Raw genomic sequence first — 17,193 nt, forward strand, 5'->3', positions numbered from 1 at the left:
ACGGGGCGAGGGGCAAAGGGAGTGGGAGAGAGAATCTCAAGCAGACTCTGTGCTGAGCATGGAGCCCCATCTCACAGCACTGAGATCATGACCTGAGCCGAAATCAAGAGTCCAGCGCTAACCACTGGGCCACCCAGACACCCCTTTACAAGGTTTTAGAAAGTTGAGTCAATATTAACCTCCCTGCAGCTTTCAGCCATTAATTTTTATTTCTTGTAGTTTTTCTGGCCACAGTAGTAGAGACATTTCCACATGTGTGTTATTCATCCCTTAGCTGTTACGTGGCATCTACGAAATTGATCATGTGAAGGTGCTTGTGAAAATTTCTTTAGGACATGGGCGCCTGGGTGGCTCAGTCGTTGGGCATCTGCCTTCGGCCCAGGTCATGGTCCCAGAATCCTGGGATCGAGTCCCACATTGGGCTCCTTGCTCGGTGGGAAGCCTGCTTCTCCCTCTCCCACTCCCCCTGCTTGTGTTCCCTCTCTCGCTGTCTCTTTCTGTCAAATAAATAAATAAAATCTTAAAAAAAAAAAATTTCCTTAGGACAACTTTTGTTATTATTTTTTTTAATTTAAAAAAGCTCCTGTTGGGTGCCTGGGTGGCTCAGTTAGTTAAGCGACTGCCTTCGGCTCAGGTCATGATCCTGGAGTCCCAGGATCAAGTCTGCATTGGGCTCCCTGCTCAGCGGGGAGTCTGCTTCTCCCTCTGACCCTCCCTCCTCTCATGTGCTCTCTCTCTCTCTCTCTCATTCTCTCTCTCTCAAATAAAGTCTTAAAAAAAAAAAGCTCCTGTTTTGAAATAGTTCAAACATACAAAAAATGTAGATAGAATAATGTGATAGACGCTCTTGTACTCACTACACAGAATCAACACAAATTTAATAGTTTTTTTTTTTTTTAAAGAAATAAACATTATAGATTCAGTTGATGCTCCCCTGCCTTCCATTTCCTCATCCTTCTCAGGGGAAATCATTATCTTGCAATTAGTGTGCATCCTTCCTGGCTTTTTTATACTTGAGCTACATAAATATTTATCCATAAACAATATATATTACTATTTTGTGTATTTTGTACATGCACATATTTGGTATCATATATATTCTTTTGCTACTTCTCAATACTGATTTTCAATTTCTTGTGCTGGTATAGGTAAAATAATTGAATTTTTTCCTTTTTATTGTTGTCTGGCTTTCTGTGTTATAAACTTACCATCATTTATTTCTTTTTATGTTAATGTATTTATAGATTTTTTTCAAGTTTTTGCTCTTATAAGCAGTGTTTGCCATTGATAGAGTTTCTGTGGGTCATATATTTTGATGTGAAATTGTTGATTCTTAGGGTTTGTGCATTTTCAACTTCAACATTATGTAGAGACATAATGCCATATTATATAGTGATACACCAGTTTATACTCCACCGGCAGTGCATGAGAATTTCTCCATCTTCATAATCATTTGGAACCCTAAGACTTAAAAACTTATAAACATGGATGTGAATGGTGTCTAATTATTTTACTTTCCATATCCCTGATGACTAATGAGATTGAGCGCCTTTGGTGATCATATTTCTTCCTCTAAATGGTCTATTTATATATTTCCCCCATTTTTCTGTTGGGGTATTTGTCTTTTTCTTACTAATGTATGGCATTTTAAATATATTCTGGATCCTTTTCTATCATTGGTTATTGCAAATACTTTTAAAAATTATTATGGCTTAGCCATTCTCATGGTATCTTGTTGCAAAATTAACAGTTTTTTTATGTTATGCTTGATAGCCCCGTTATGGTTCTTTGTGTATTACTTTACTACTTTACTACTGTAAAACCCACGATTTTTTAAGAGCATGTCTTAATTTTTAGTGAAATAAGTCCCTATATAGTTTTTTTTTTAAATTTTATTTATTTATTTGTCAGAGATAGAGAGCACAAGCAGGGGGAGCAGCAGAAGGAGAAGCAGGCCCCCTGCTCAGCAAGGAGCCCAGTGCGGGACCCGATCCCAGGACCCTGGGATCATGACCTGAGCCGAAGGCACACGCTTAACCGACTGAGCCATTCAGGTGTCCCATTCCCTATATAGTTTTTAAAAATGGGCGCCTGGGTGGCTCAGTTGGTTAAGCGACTGCCTTCGGCTCAGGTCATGATCCTGGAGTCCCTGGATCGAGTCCCGCATCGGGCTCCCTGCTCGGCAGGGAGCCTGCTTCTCCCTATGACCCTCACCCCTCTCATGTGCTCTGTCTCTCTCATTCTCTCTGTCTCAAATAAATAAATAAAATTAAAAAAAAAAAAAAATAAAAAATAAAAAAAAATAAAAAAAGTATTATAGGATAGTGATTAAGAGTTGGAGGGCCTGGAATTAGGCTGCATGCTTTCAAAACCTGCCTTTGCCACCAGCTCACTGTGTGAACTTGGCACACATTTAACTTTTTACACCAATTAAGAATAGTACCTAGCTCATATGTTGTTGTGAGGATTAAAGGAGATAATACACATAAAGCTTGTGGCTGAACATTTGGCATATAGTAAGAACTCAATAAATGTTAGCTCCTTTTTTTTTTTTATTTAGCTTCCATAATGATTATTTCTTGGTATGAAATCAGTGCCCAGTTTCTTGTGTACAAAAATCACTGGGTTTCTTGGATTGTTTCACGAGAGCTGTGGTTCCTTTCAGATGTTCCAGGAGGGTAGGACAGTTTGGACCCTGGTGGTAATGCCGGGTTCCAGCTTTGGCGTCATTGAATTCTTCCAGGGAATTTAACAGAACAAGTTAATCTTGTTTCTTTTTTTTTTAAACTGAATTAAAGTTGACATAACGTTACCTTAGTTTCAGGTGTACAACATAGTGATTTCACAAGTCTATACACTATGCTGTGCTTACCCCAAGGGTAACTAACATCTGTCACCATACAAGGCTATTACAATATCATTGACTGTATTCTCTGTGCTGTGTAATTTTGTTTCCATAATATTAGTTCAGACATCAGGTGGGATTTGTTTTCTTAAAATTGAATGAGTAACAGTGCAGCCTCCTTACTTTGGGATGGGAGGCCTGAAAGGAAAGCAGGACACAGAGGCTAACAGGCAGTGGGATTAAAGGTCGGACTCTGGGTTCCTAAACCAGGCTGAGTGTTGGAATCTGTATATAGGACTGGATTAGAGGATAAGATGCTCTATTTTAATAGCTTGTTTTGTTTTCTTTTTAAAAAACATGTTTTACTTGAAGAGCCTCGGAAGGCAAAAATCTAAACGAACAGACCATTGAGGAAGAAATGGCTCCCAAAATTTTATACAAAGTAGCAGTTTTTATAACAAAGTCTATTTTTCTTCTGTGAAAGCTTTGCATTTGCAATGCGTTTATGACAACAATCCTAATTTTTAATATAGTTTTTATACTTTATTTTTAAAAATTTTTTAAAGATTTTATTTATTTGAGAGAGAGAGAGACAGAACACAAGCAGGGGGAGGAGCAGAGGGAGAAGGACGAGCAGACTCCGTGCTGAGCACGGAGCCTAATGTGGGGTTCAATCTCACCACCCTGAGATCATGAACTGAGCTGAAACCAAGAGTCGGACGGTTAACCAGCGAAGCCACCCAGGCGCCCCTTCATATAGTTTTTAATAACAGCTTTGTTGAGATAGAATTCATGTACCATAAAATTCATGTACCTTTTAGCAGTGGCATTTAATACAACTTTTAGTCATTCTCAGTTATCTTTTTTCTTATATTCTGGCTCTTCCCTTTTTATCATTCTGTTGTTTTGGGTCCCATTGTACATAAGCTGTGATCATAAGCCCCTTTGCTGAGCTTCTTGTTGAGATGACTCTGCCCAGCCTTAGACATAACCTTCAGCGCAATGGAAGAGCTTCCATTTTCTTGCAGTGGATTTCCATATTTAATAAATATTTTAACACTTAATCAATCAACCATGTGTTTCTCAATTTCCAACAGTTTTCAACAGTCTTTCCAGAATCTGTTATTTCAAAGATGATTGTGTTATTTCTCTTTCTCAAGAAATAATTAGGTTAGAAGAAATCCGTATGCTTTTATTTTAGCATCATATGCTCACTGCAGAAAGTGTTCAGGGGGAGAAAAACTCCCAAGTGCAGATATTGTTGCCGGTGGTAGTAGCACGGTGTGTGTGTGTGTGTGTGTGTGTGTGTGTGTGTGTGTGTGTCTGTGTGGAGAGTCTTTGCAGACCGTCCCGTCTCCATGGGGCTTTGTTCTCACATTCTACTTGATGAGAGAAACAGCTACACTTGTCTCTGTACCTTCTAGCCCTGGTGCACTTGGGTATTTTAGTTATGTTTGAGCTATTAATCATGCCTTTTTATAGCTCCTGTTCTCTGCAGCGTGTTTTCACTAGAACTAGAGATTCTTGATCTCTCCTTTCATCATCCTATCTTTGAATAATGAGGGAACAGAGAAGATTGCAAATATTTAATAGACTTTGATTCTTTTTCTTATGAAGTTTAAACTTGCCAGCTTTGCAATTAAAATTTTTCCATTGTTGTTTTTTTTTTTTTTTCAGATTAAGGCTTAATAACGGGTTTGTGTGTGTGTGTAGACGAGAGAGAGAGAGAGAGAGAGGAAAAGAGAGATGGAATTATTTCGTGTGATTATATTTGTGAACTGACATTTTAAAAATTCACTCCATAAATATTGAGGGCCTACTACATGGCAAGCACTGTTCTGGGCCCTTGGGATACATCAGTTAATTTTAAAAAAAACAAACCTGATTTCCTTTTTCATGGGACTTATATTCTAGCAGGTAGATAAACATATAATAAATGATAAGTTATATGGTGTATTACAAGGTGGTGAGTACTATGGAAAAGGAGGAAAATACAGCATGGTAATGGGGATTGGGAGTATAGGTGTGTGTGGGTATCATAGGTTGTAATTTTTAATAGGGTAGTCCACTATGTCTCACAGAGAAGTGACATTGGGAAAAAACTGGAAGGAAGTGGAGAGTGAGCCAGGGATCTATATCAGGAAGAGCATTCCAGGATGAAAGAACAGCCAGTAGAATGACCCCAAGACTAGCGTGTCTGTAAATTATGAGTAACAGGGCTGTTACTCCAAAGATTTGTGTTGGAAGGTCTCATTGAAAACTGTACTGGGGTAAATATTTGGAATTATCCATGTGTCTGGCAGTATTTTCAGTTGTATCCTGTGTTCTCAAAGGATTGCATTTTCTCACCAAAGAAGACCATACAGATTACAGATATATCCCCCTCCACCTCCCCACAATATTACGCATTTGGATTCTTCTTTGCAAGACAATATTACTTCCATGCAGTTAAATGTATTTCTCTCTGATGTTTAAGTACATGCATGGCTGTGGTTTTCTTTCTTTGCAGGATGTTTTATTCTGTGTGGTTGGTAGATATTTTTGGTGTTAGCCTGCCGTAACACTTACAGAGCAGTACATAATTTCTGCTGTGCCTAAGAGATGAGAGGCATGCTTCCAACCGATCTTTGAACATATCCTGTTTCACAAATGGAGGCAATAGGCCTAAATTGCATTAAGAGAGTTTTGTTAGCTATGTAAGAGGGAAAATAAGATGAGTCAGTATTGGAACAGACCACAAATAGGGGTTGAGTCACTATCTCAAGAACTTATAGAATAGGCTCAACAATCATTTTTTCAAAATAGTTTTTTTTCCTTTAACGATTTATTTATTTATTTATTTACTTGTGAGAGAGAGAGAGAGAGAGAGAGAGAGAGAGCATGAGCAGGAGGAGCAGAGGGAGAGGGAGAGAATCTCAAGTAGACTCCGTGCTGAGTGTGGAGACCAACGAGGGGCTCAGTCTCACAACTATGAGATCACAACTGAGCTGAAACCAAGAGTTGGTTGCTTAACAGACTACGCCACCCAGGGGCACCTCAAAATAGTTTTGAATAGATACTTTTTTCCTAACAGGTGGGAAATGAATCACTTAAGTCACTGAGTTTCCCTAAAACTCTAAGTCCCATTTTTCTCCCTCTGTCCTATGGATAATGCGTATTTCAAGTCATGTAGCCAAATGACTACCACTCTCACTAACAAATATTGGTTGAATAAATTGGGCGTGGAATACAGGTCAGAAATTTTCAAGGGCCATCAGTGGAATGCACGTGCTAAGAAGAGTTATACCCTCTTTAGCAATGATAGTGTTTGTAACCACTAGAGAACTAAAAGAAGCCAATAAAATAGTTTAAACTAAATGAAAGCAACCTTTATTATGGTTATATTCCTGAGAGCTCCTTCCTGTTTTCAGCTAATTCCAATTTGCAAAATAACTTTTATTTATATTATTGTCAGAGAACAGTTGTCATTTTATTTTAAATTCATAAGTGAGCACATACTTTGTGCCACGCAAAGTGCTAAGTGTTGGGAATACATGGGCAGTTGGTACAGAGAGTGGAGGGTGATGTAGCCGTAAGGCATGGACCTCAGAGAGGGACGGAGGAATTGTCATCTGGAAGGGACAATGGGGAGCTCGAGAACAATTCTGAGTCCTGGATGTAAAACAAAATTCGATTTACATGTACTCAGACTTGTGCTACCCATGTGGTACAATGATAGACAGCACTGATGGAGCGAGACTGTTCTGTGCACCTTACGCATACTCAGTCTTCCCAGCAATCCTGAGGTTGGGACTGTTGTTCCCATTTACCCAATGGAGAAACTGAGGCACAGGGAGTTTAAATAACTTGTGCAAGATCATTAATTGGGGAAGGGGTGGAGGTAGAATTTGAGACAGGAAATTTGGCTCTAGAATCTAGGGTCTTAGCTAGTACCCTCTGCAGCTTTTCATAAGAAACTGCGCACAGTTTTAAAACAGAGGGAAACTCTTGGGGCGCCTGGGTGGCTTAGTTATTAAACGTCTGCCTTCGGCTCAGGTCATGATCCTGGGGTCCTGGGATTGAGCCCCACATCAGGCTCCCCGCTTGGCGGGAAGCCTGCTTCTCCCTCTCCCACTCCCCCTGCTTGTGTTCCTGTTCTATCTGTCTCTCTCTGTCAAATAAAAAAATAAAATCTTAAAAAAAAAAAAACAGAGGGAAACTCTTTAGGATAAAACACGTTAGCGCTGGATTATTCCCTTATATAGTAGTAAAGTATCCTTGCAGACAATTAAAATCTGTGGACAGAGACTGTATTTCCTCCGAGTGTTCTGTGGTTCTCCTGCAGTTCCCTGCCCATGGAAGGGGTCAGGAGGTGGTGGTGGTATGGAGATGGTAGACCCATGCAGGGAAGGCCAGAGACAGAGAAAGGGGATGGCTTGGTGGCAGTTCTCTGAGGATGCTGATATGGGGAACATTTGCTTCATTTGCTTCCGAGCAACAACCATTAAAAAAACTATCATAAAATGGATAGAAAGGCCGTGCCCAGGCTGTTTCCTTTGTAAAAGAGAATCAAGATGTCTTGCAGGAATCCTTTCTTTAACCCAGCATGTCAAATGCACGAAGCCCTCATTAGGCTCTAATTTGTGCTCAGTAGAGGCAACAGCTAGAGAGTTTGTTCAGCTTCATATCAAAACACATCCGCAGCATAGAGACCCAGGTCATTTATGGAACATCAGAAACCATCCAGCGCCCTTGCATGTGTGCTCCTTTGTTAAGGCCAAGAGTTTAAACAGAAGGAAGAGAAAATGGCTCTGCTCTAGCTGGGGGCTCCCCAGCTCCACCAGCCCACCCTAAGGAGGCCATGGCTGCTTATAACTCTGCTTCCTTATACTTTCTGTTTCTTACAGAGAGAGAGTCACATTCTACCATTCCTTTCTTTTTTTTTTTAAGATTTTATTTATTTATTTGATAGATTGAGAGCACAAGCAGATGGAATAGCAGGCAGAGGGAGAGGGAGAAGCAGGCTCCGCGCTGAGCAGGGAGCCTGATGCGGGGCTCAATCCCAGGACCCTGGGATCATGACCCGAGCCAAAGGCAGACGCTTAAACAACTGAGCCACTCATGCCTTTGATATGAAGTTGTTTCTAGCAAGGGCCGAGTGTATGCCAGTGAAGAAAAGAGTGGTGGGACTAAGAATTTTATTTCTTTTTATATTTAGACACAAAGTCATAAAAATAATTGGAAATCTCCAATATTATGTTGTGGTTTTTTTTTTTTCTTGCATGAATTTATGTTTCAGGGCCAAAGGATACTCTACACTTGATTTTGACTTTATATCATTAGACACCATTCGCTTGTCCTAGTCTCGAAGACCCTTTAGTGATGACCTGTGTCCTATCTCCCTCTTGTAGGGCAGCAGGTATTCCTTTTATTCAGGCTTCTTGGAGTCAGACTCACCAGCTTATACACTTTGCTTGTATCTAGTAGTAATTACTTTCTAGGTTACAGTTGGCTACAAACTTTCCTTGCCATGACGTATACACACATGCACAGAAATGCATACGCAAGCCTTATTGGATGTACAGTGGATAATAGGACTTGATTTGTTGAGCTTTTCTGTCTCTCCTAATAACAGTATCTTTTAGAATTTCTTGCTTTCAGAGATTATTTATAGTCAATATATTTATAGAAGGCATTTCACTTTTCTAGGGAAAGTGTTTAGTGCTAAAGATTAGGTGACAAGAATGATCTATTTATTGCTAGGGCTAATAGTGACTGGCTCCAATAAATGAAAAAAGTACAAGTAAAATTTCTGGAGTTTCTTTCATTACCCTTCTTCAACAGAATAATTTCATTATTTTGTTACCTCTTTTTTTTTTTTTTTAAAGATTTTTATTTATTTATTTGACAGAGAGAGACACAAGCGAGAGCAGGAACACAAGCAGGGAGAGTGGGAGAGGGAGAAGCAGGCTTCCCGCTGAGCAGGGAGCCAGATGCGGGGCTCGATCCCAGGACCCTGAGATCATGACCTGAGCCGAAGGCAGACGCTTAGACTGAGCCACCCAGGCGCCCCTTGTTACCTCTTTGATTTTTCCTAGTAACATGTTTGAAAAATTATACTTACTTAATTTCTTTAGATTTTGATGCTTTTGAAGTTAGCATCCCAGAAAGACTATAGACTAGATACATGTAAGGCAGCACACATAACAAAAATTTTCTTCTGGGGTATTTGTGTTTTCTCTCAAACATGCATCATGGATGGATTCTGAAAGTTTTCCTGTAACGTAAGGGCAAGGAGTTATTCTTCAAAGCAGTTTGGAGACGTCAGCTGGTAGTATGTGGAAAGCCCTTCGGTTTAAGAATCTGGGGGGTAGACTCATGTCATACTGAATCTTTGAAACAGCTTCTTGCTGTGTTCTAACCTATGCGTGCCTGGGAAAATTCCATGGTTTTGAGACATGGTTTCCTCCGAGATGGCTGGTAATGTTTTCTTTTTCTCTCTCTTGTACAAATTTGCATTTCTTCCTTTCCTTCCTAGTTGTGTTCAGATAGCTACTTTGTTCTTCATATCAATCTTCATTCTAGCTACTTGAGAAACAAACAAACAAAAAAGAAATATTTTTGCAGGGGTTCTTGTCTCTGGAATTCTCTCATTTGGTGTCCTAATGAAGAAAGCCCTTGGTGGGTGACTGTCAAGTTATAGATGAAAAACATCTTTTGAATATCTTTGCCATTAGAAACTTACTGCCTATTTTTTTTTTTTCTTCTTTTAAGTGGGAGCTTTGTTCTTGCAATATTTTACTGGATTATTTCTTCACTATGTTCTTGGAAAATTTGTGGACAGTTGAGATATGTTAGGAAGTTAGGAATCTGGTCCTCTTGAAGTTTAGTATATGTATGTATAAGTTTATGTTTATGTGTAAGCAGAAAGCCCTCCAGTTTTAGTCTTTAGTTCTAGGAGAGAAAAATCCTTTTTATCCCATGTGAATTTGCTTCCCAAGGAAAATGCTATGGAATTCCTATGTGCCAGCTATTCATCATGGGATTTTGTTCAGTGTTATTTCTGATTTTTCTTTCCTTGAATGCTTGGAGCTGGCCCTTTAGTGGAAATGAGTCATAGCTCTCGGACATCTCTAATATCTTTGTAAAAAAGATGAAATTAAGCAAGCAAGCAAACAAAAGTCCATTGACATGCCAGCACTGAGTGAAGTGAATCTTGATGTGAAGAACTCACCATTCTTAATTTTATTCTTTGGACTTGGCCTGTTTCCGATGTTGCCTCCAGGAGAGACTGTGACCCAGCTGGCAAGAGACAACCCTTATTGCAAGGCCTGCTTTTAAAATGATCTGACTTAGAGCCGAACTGACTAGTTACTCTTTTGATAATGTAATAGCTTAACCGTTTACTGATTTTCCCTCCTCTGCTCTTTTTACCTTTTACTTAGCTTGCAGTAGTTACATTATTCTTTGTAACAAGCTTTTATAGACTTTCACCATAAACAAAAATTTTAAAGTGTTTTTCTCACAGCATTCTATAATTAATACTCTTTTCAGTTCACATTTGGGGGAAAGCAAGATAAAGTATAGGAAGGTTTCATAACTCACTCTTAAATATTGAGTCACTAGTGAGGCCAGGAAGACCTGTCATCTTTCTCCCCAACTTTTTTGCAGTAAGGAAGAGTATCCTTTTTCCAGGGCTGATTCATCTTTCGTCTGCTGATTTTGTTGCAACGAAACGTTGGGGTTCCTTGCACTCAGATTTAATTACGGCTCAATAACACTACATATTATATTGTTCTCAGGCTACTAAAGATCTTAAAGGCCTGCTCTGACTTCAGAATTATACGAGTAAGCGTTTCTTGTTCAGGCTCTAAATGAAGGCCTAGTAATGGGCGGTTAATGGCCAAGATGATGGAGAGACCGATTTATCAGAAGATAGCTGGAGCATAAATAGGTAATGAGGCTGCCTGACTTCCTGAATGAAGATGAGACCATCAGAGCTGGTGCCTGTCAGCACAGTCTCTCTGCCTCTAGTTGTGGGAGCAGGGGCCCCTGGAGAGAAGGACCCTTGGCCACCAGGGAATCACAGCCTTTAGGGCTTCCAGTGCCACCAGAACTGGAAGCGTCAGCCAGGCGAATTCAGAGAATGCTTGTCAAGAACTCATTAAAGAAAGTCTTTTTTCTTTTTTTTTTCTTTTTGTGATGTATACGGCTTCACCTAGAGGTTCCTAGGTGCAGAGATTTATATGGCATAATATCTGCCCTTGGGTCATCCATCCCAAAACAAGGGTATGTCCCATCGATTGAACATGTTTGCCTCAATTGTAAAATTTTTCACATCAAATAAAGTCAGTGCAAGAACTGGCATTTGAGTTGGAGAGCAAGTTCAACTAAAGGGGAAAACCATGGGAACTGGTTACGCGTTAGGCTCACACATGTTAGCTCTGCACAGAATTCCACTTCATGGAATTATTTTCCTATCTTAACCCCCTAGCCAGGGGAACACTATCCTGCTGATGTGGCCCCAACAAATTGTAGAATGAGGAATCTTAGTGTTAATAGATGTGTCTCTTTGAGCTCTTTTGTCAGAAGTTCACATAAGGCCGTGGAGTAATTATAGTGAGATTATGGTGATTTTTCAATTGGCCTTTTCTGTTATAGAAAAAAAAGGGATAATATATGCAAGTGATTATTGGTATTTTGTTTTTTACTGAGCTCAGATGTACACTTGTATTTTTTTTTTTTAACTACCTTGACGCAATCAAAGAGCAAAGAAGTATTTAGGATGCAGAAAAGCTAAAGATTCTGTTACGTGCATTAAAGACTTCTTTCTAATAATGTTAATTACTTTCACAGTTACTGGGTTACACAATACTATTTGACTGGTAATACTCCCATCCATTGGTATTCATTGAATCATTATTCAAGTTGGGCTTAACTAAAAACCCAAACTTCCTTGTCTTTCTCTCTGTGTCAAAGTTGTGATTCTCCCATGAAAGTTTTAGTGTCAACTTAGCTTTAAAAAAATGGTTATGAATAACGCAGTCTTGAAAAGTTCATTTGTACTTATTTGATCTTTGGGATATGTAGGTTGGCCCTGGTTCATGGGCTCTAGGAGATGCAAGGAGAAAAAGGCTGCCGGGAGGCAAAATGCACAGGAGCATGGAGTTATGTGAGCTTCACATTTAAATTTCAGCTGTTACCCATGAATAATAAATAAGCCTCAATCTGGGAATTTATAGCAGGTTCTTCTGGTCCTAAAATTCTATGACTCATTTTTGAAATTTGAAATTAAAATTATCCTTACATAATTTTATTCATTTATTAAGTTTTCTTGCCATCTGGATAGTTATTTTATATCTTTCCATGTTTTTCCCTCAGTCTTTTGTTTCACAGCTCCTTTTGATGTCAGCCTCAGTCCTTAAAACACACGCATACACTCACACACTTTACCATGTCTGTGTAACTTTTTTTCATTAAAAGATGGATTTCCATGTCTACTTTAAACTAATTCTTAATTTCTTAGGTTTTAATCAAATTGGCCTCAGAACATGTGCTCTGTGTCAGATGTGGTAACGCTGTTGACTTTTCTGGTGAAAACAGAGTTCTAAACATTGTTTTTCATCGTTTAATTTTCTTTTCATATGCTTTAAAAATGCTCTTTAGAGCATTTTAATGACTCTAAAATAATGTTCCTATTATAATAATTACTCCTAAGAACTCAGTAAAACCTGCAAGCACCTCCAAGCTGCAGAACGAAAGCTGGGATGAAGCGTGCTGTGAACAGCCTCTTCTACCGAGTAGTGTGACTTTGCAAATGACATTTGCCCACAATGGCCTGTTTCCTTATTTGTAAAATAAAGATGTTGTATTATATGAGCTCTAAGAGTTTTCTCCATATTATTGTATGATACTGAAATGTTTGATTGTTTTCAAAATCGCAAATCATTTTTTTTTTTTTTTTAAGATTTATCTATTTATTTGAGAGAGAGAGTGAGAGAGAAAGAGAACATGAGCGGGGTAAAGGGCAGAGGGAGAAGCAGACTCCTCGCCGAGCAGGGAGCCCGAAGCAGGGCTCGATTCCCAGACTCCAGGATCATGACCTGAGCTGAAGGCAGATGCGTAACCGACTGAGCCACCCAGGCACCCAAAATCGCAAATCATTCTTATGTAGTAATTTGAAAGAATGCATTTCTGCAAAATTACGCTTTTTACATATCTCTGAGAGCCATTACTACCTTTTAACATTCAAATGAAAGTTAATAAGTATTAGAATTTTTGTTTGGCAATATATGTTAGCATACCCCCCCCCCAAAAAGAGGAAAATCCTGATATTATACTAGTTCTCTCTTCTCAAACATTTACTTTTCCTTTGAACTAAAAAGGCAGGGTCTAAGATTAACTTTCTGAGAACCATCCTGGCTCCCATTGATGGTGTTGGCTAAGAAGCTAGATTGTTAATATAGCATGAAGTCAGTTAAATTCTACTTAATTGTTTCTCCAAGATAACCTAAAGACGTAAATATGTTTGTTCTCTTTGGCCTGCTTTTTTTAAAAAATTTTTTATTGTTATGTTAATCACCATACATTACATCGTTAGTTTTTGATGTAGTGTTCCATGATTCAATGTTTGCATATAACACCCAGTGCTCCATGCAGTATGTGCCCTCTTTAATACCCATCACCAGGCTAACCCATCCCCCCACCCCCCTCCCCTCTAGAACCCTCAGTTTGTTTGTCAGAGTTCTTTGGCCTGCTTTTTAAGTCAAACATGGGGAAGGCAGATTCTGGAAAGAGAGAAGGCCACACAGAATGCAAGGAAACCATGCTAACATTTATTTTAGCGGTCACCACGGCAAGTTTGGTTTGGCTGGGCAGCCTTGTGTTTGGAGTTTGATCCTCGTGCCTTCGTGGATGTCTGAGCTACAGCTGTGAGCGCCTTGGTTTTAACCAATCCACGGAGGAGAATGACATTGAACCACTGGTGAAATCAGCTCTTCATGGGAGCTGCTTTTCTAAACGTTGAGGAATAATGCCAGCAATGCTGTATTGGTTTCCCATTGCTGCTGTAATAATTACCACAAACTTAATATTATAAAACAACAAAAATTAATTTTCTTACAGTTCTGGAGATTAGAAGCTGGAATGGGTTTTACAAAGCTAAGATGCAGGTGTTGGCAATACTGTGTTCCTCTAGGGGAGAGTTGTTCCTTGCCTTTTCCAGTATCTAGAGGCTTCCAGTATTCATTGGCATATGGCTTTTGCCTCACCTTATTCTAATTTCTATTTCCATTATCACATCTCCTTCTCTGACTCTGACCCTTCTAAGACTCTGGTCTTATAAATTGGGCCCCCCTGGATAACCCGGGATAGTCTCTCCATCTCAAGATCCTTAAATTCATCACAAATGCAAATTCCCTTTTGCTATGTAAGGTAACATGTTCATAGGTTCCGGGGATTAGAGTGTGGGCATCTGTAGGGTCATTATTCTATCTACTACGGATTCCTTTAGTCATTCATGTGTCACCTAGATGCCAGTTCCTTCCAAAGCCTTCCAGGACCACCTAGAATCCCATCCACCCTGGTCACCTGTTTACCTTGTTTTATTAAATCTGGGAATAGTGTATTTATTTTCTCAGTTTATTTTTTATTGTTCATCTTCTGTCATTTTATTTGTCACTTTCTGTCTCCTTCCCCTAGAAAATAAGCTCCACTAACAGAGAAACATGGTCTATTTTCTTCACCAAATCAGAATAGTTCCCAGCACTTGCGAGACTCTCAGAAGGTATTTGTTGAGTGAATCACTCTGTATACAGACTAAGGAAGCTTGCTTTAGATTAAAACAATATTAATATACTGTTGTTCCTATTACTATCAATAATGCAAATGTTTTTTGCTAAACAGCAGTTAAACATTGCTGTCAGTAGATTTGAATTTAAGTAATACGTTTCTCTTTGGGACACATGCGAGATCAATAAAATAAGATACTAGATGTTTTAAACTGAAGCTGCAGGAAAAACAAAACATAAGAATTAGATGAAATTAATATAAACAGTAAGTATCTTGCTGAAAAAGAACGGTGATGTTATCTTGATCCCTACACTGAATCAGGATACCATGATGAATAACATGGGGCCTCTGCCCCGTTCACCCCCGTTAAGTACCAAGAAAGAATGGAGAGAAGAGAGGTTTTAATGGAGACATCAGTGCTGGGAAGCAGCGCTATCCTCAGGCTGTTCCAAAACATGGTTGTTAGCACTTCCGGAAACTCAGAAAGCTTTTAGACAAAAGTAAAGACATTATCCACTGACGTGGCATTAAGAACAACCTTGATGGGGCACCTGGGTGGCTCAGTTGGTTGAGTGACTGCCTTCGGCTCAGGTCATGATCCTGGAGTCCCTGGATCGAGTCCCGCATCGGGCTCCCTGCTCGGCGGGGAGTCTGCTTCTCCCTCTGACCCTCCCCCCTTTCATGTGCTCTCTCTCATTCTCTCTCTCTCAAATAAATAAAATCTTTAAAAAAAAAAAAAAAAAGAACAACCTTGATGGAAGGAGTGCACTTCTGTAAGCAGGTAATTTATAGCTGTTCCATTGTTGTTCGTTTATGTATCCAGGTGACTGATAAAATGAGTCAATCAGGAAATACTGAGTCCCTGATGCTGGTCAGTCCTGAGGCCCTCGTATCATAGTGAACAGTACTGAGGAGGAGGAGAGAAGGAGGTTGGAAAAGACTGGGAAGACTTCAAGGAAGAGGAGTGTTTAGACTGAACTGTGTCTCCTCCAAAATTCCTGTGTTGAAGCGCTAACCCCTGCTGTGACTCTGGAGATAAGGCCTTTACAGCTGTAACTGAGGTTAAATGAGGTCATTAGGGTGGGCCAGGTATAGAGAAAAGGCCACGTGAGGACAGTGAAAAGCCAAGGAGAGAGGTCCCAGGAGAGTCCAAATCTGCCTACCCCTTGATCTTGTAGTTCCAGCCTCCAGCCTTACTATGAGAAAGTAAGTTTCAGTTGTTGAAGCCTCCTAGTCTGTGGTACTTTGTTAGGACAACCCTAAGAGGTTGATACGAAGAGGAGCTTGAGCTACATCTTGAAGGATGGATAGGGGCCATTTCTGGGAAGTGGCCTTGGTGAAGATCATTATCCAAGGGTCTGGTTCAGAAAGGCACTCCACAGAAGTGATGAATGAAAGCCACAAAAACAGTTGGAATGCACCCAGCTTGATGAATTAAAGAGAAGGGAGAACTGACCACGGATAGGGTACGGGTGGGGCCTTGGAGACTTGTGTACCATTCTGTCTGGGGTGGGGAGAGGTGTCTGTGGAGGATCTTGATATCCAGGGAGAGAAAGTTTGTATTTGGTACAGTAGAAAATCTGGGGCTTACATTTGGGTTTTGGTAAAGAGTCAATTTTAGATCAGGGAGAATATGATCTGTGGCAGATACGGGAATGAAGAGTAAGGTGTGGCTTCAAAAATTATAAAAAGGAAAAAAAGCCAGAGTTTGGTGATAGCCTGGTGTTACCTGGGAAGAACCAGGAGTTAAAGTTGAATGGTTAATGAAATAATGAGGCTGAGAGGTATCCAAATAGTTCTTCATTCTTGGGGTTCCATGGGGACTGGAATGTGTTAGCACCTGAGGTATTACATTCTCTTACCCCTACTTCTTTCAAATACTTTAAAGATAAGAATTGTTTTTTCTTTCCAAAAAGCTTTATTATTATTAATTAAGCGCTCTCTCTCTCCTTTCACCTAATACCATAAACTTACTATGTGTGAAAATCCCAGGGATGATTGAGGTGTCCTTAATGGCCCTCAGAATCCTAGGATGTTTCTTTTTTTTAAGATGTGCTGGTTCTCTGGGAACAGTAACACCATCTGCCTCACATACTACTTAAATACGGTTGCTCAGATGGTTTTTATCTATAAAATAGATAATAGATAAATAGATTCTTTTATTCTCACTGTTGGAATTATACATGTTTATTTTAGAAATTTTGGATACTAGAGAAACATAAACAAAAAACTTAGTTCATGGTTCTACTGCTTAGCTAGAGCTACAGTTAATATTTGGAGAATCAAACAGAATAAATGGTTTTGTTTCCTTCTCTTCAGTTAATGCACATGATTGTTCAATATGTTAATATTAGTGTTATTGGTAACATTACATTTTTTTTTAGAGTCCCTTGTGATTTTTCTCTGGGAGTTCCTAGAATAGCATAAGAAATAGTGATTTTTTTTTTTCCAAACAAGTTTTCATAGGCGATATTTTCAGTAGATAGCAGAGATTCAGTTTTGCTCTAGGAAGATGTGGAAGAAACTTCTATAAAATTATGTTTGGCAAATTAGAACTGAAATATTAATTTTAAAGTATA

At 39.4% G+C, this 17,193-nt stretch overlaps 1 protein-coding gene across 21 annotated transcripts in view; it reads left to right on the forward strand.

Annotated features, from left to right (window-relative positions):
- Positions 1–17,193, forward strand: part of ADAM22 (ADAM metallopeptidase domain 22) — a 224,184-nt gene that overhangs the window by 16,636 nt on the left and 190,355 nt on the right. The window lies entirely within an intron of this gene.

The sequence above is a fragment of the Halichoerus grypus genome, chromosome 12 (assembly GCF_964656455.1).
Source record: "Halichoerus grypus chromosome 12, mHalGry1.hap1.1, whole genome shotgun sequence".
Taxonomy (NCBI): Eukaryota; Metazoa; Chordata; class Mammalia; order Carnivora; family Phocidae; genus Halichoerus; species Halichoerus grypus.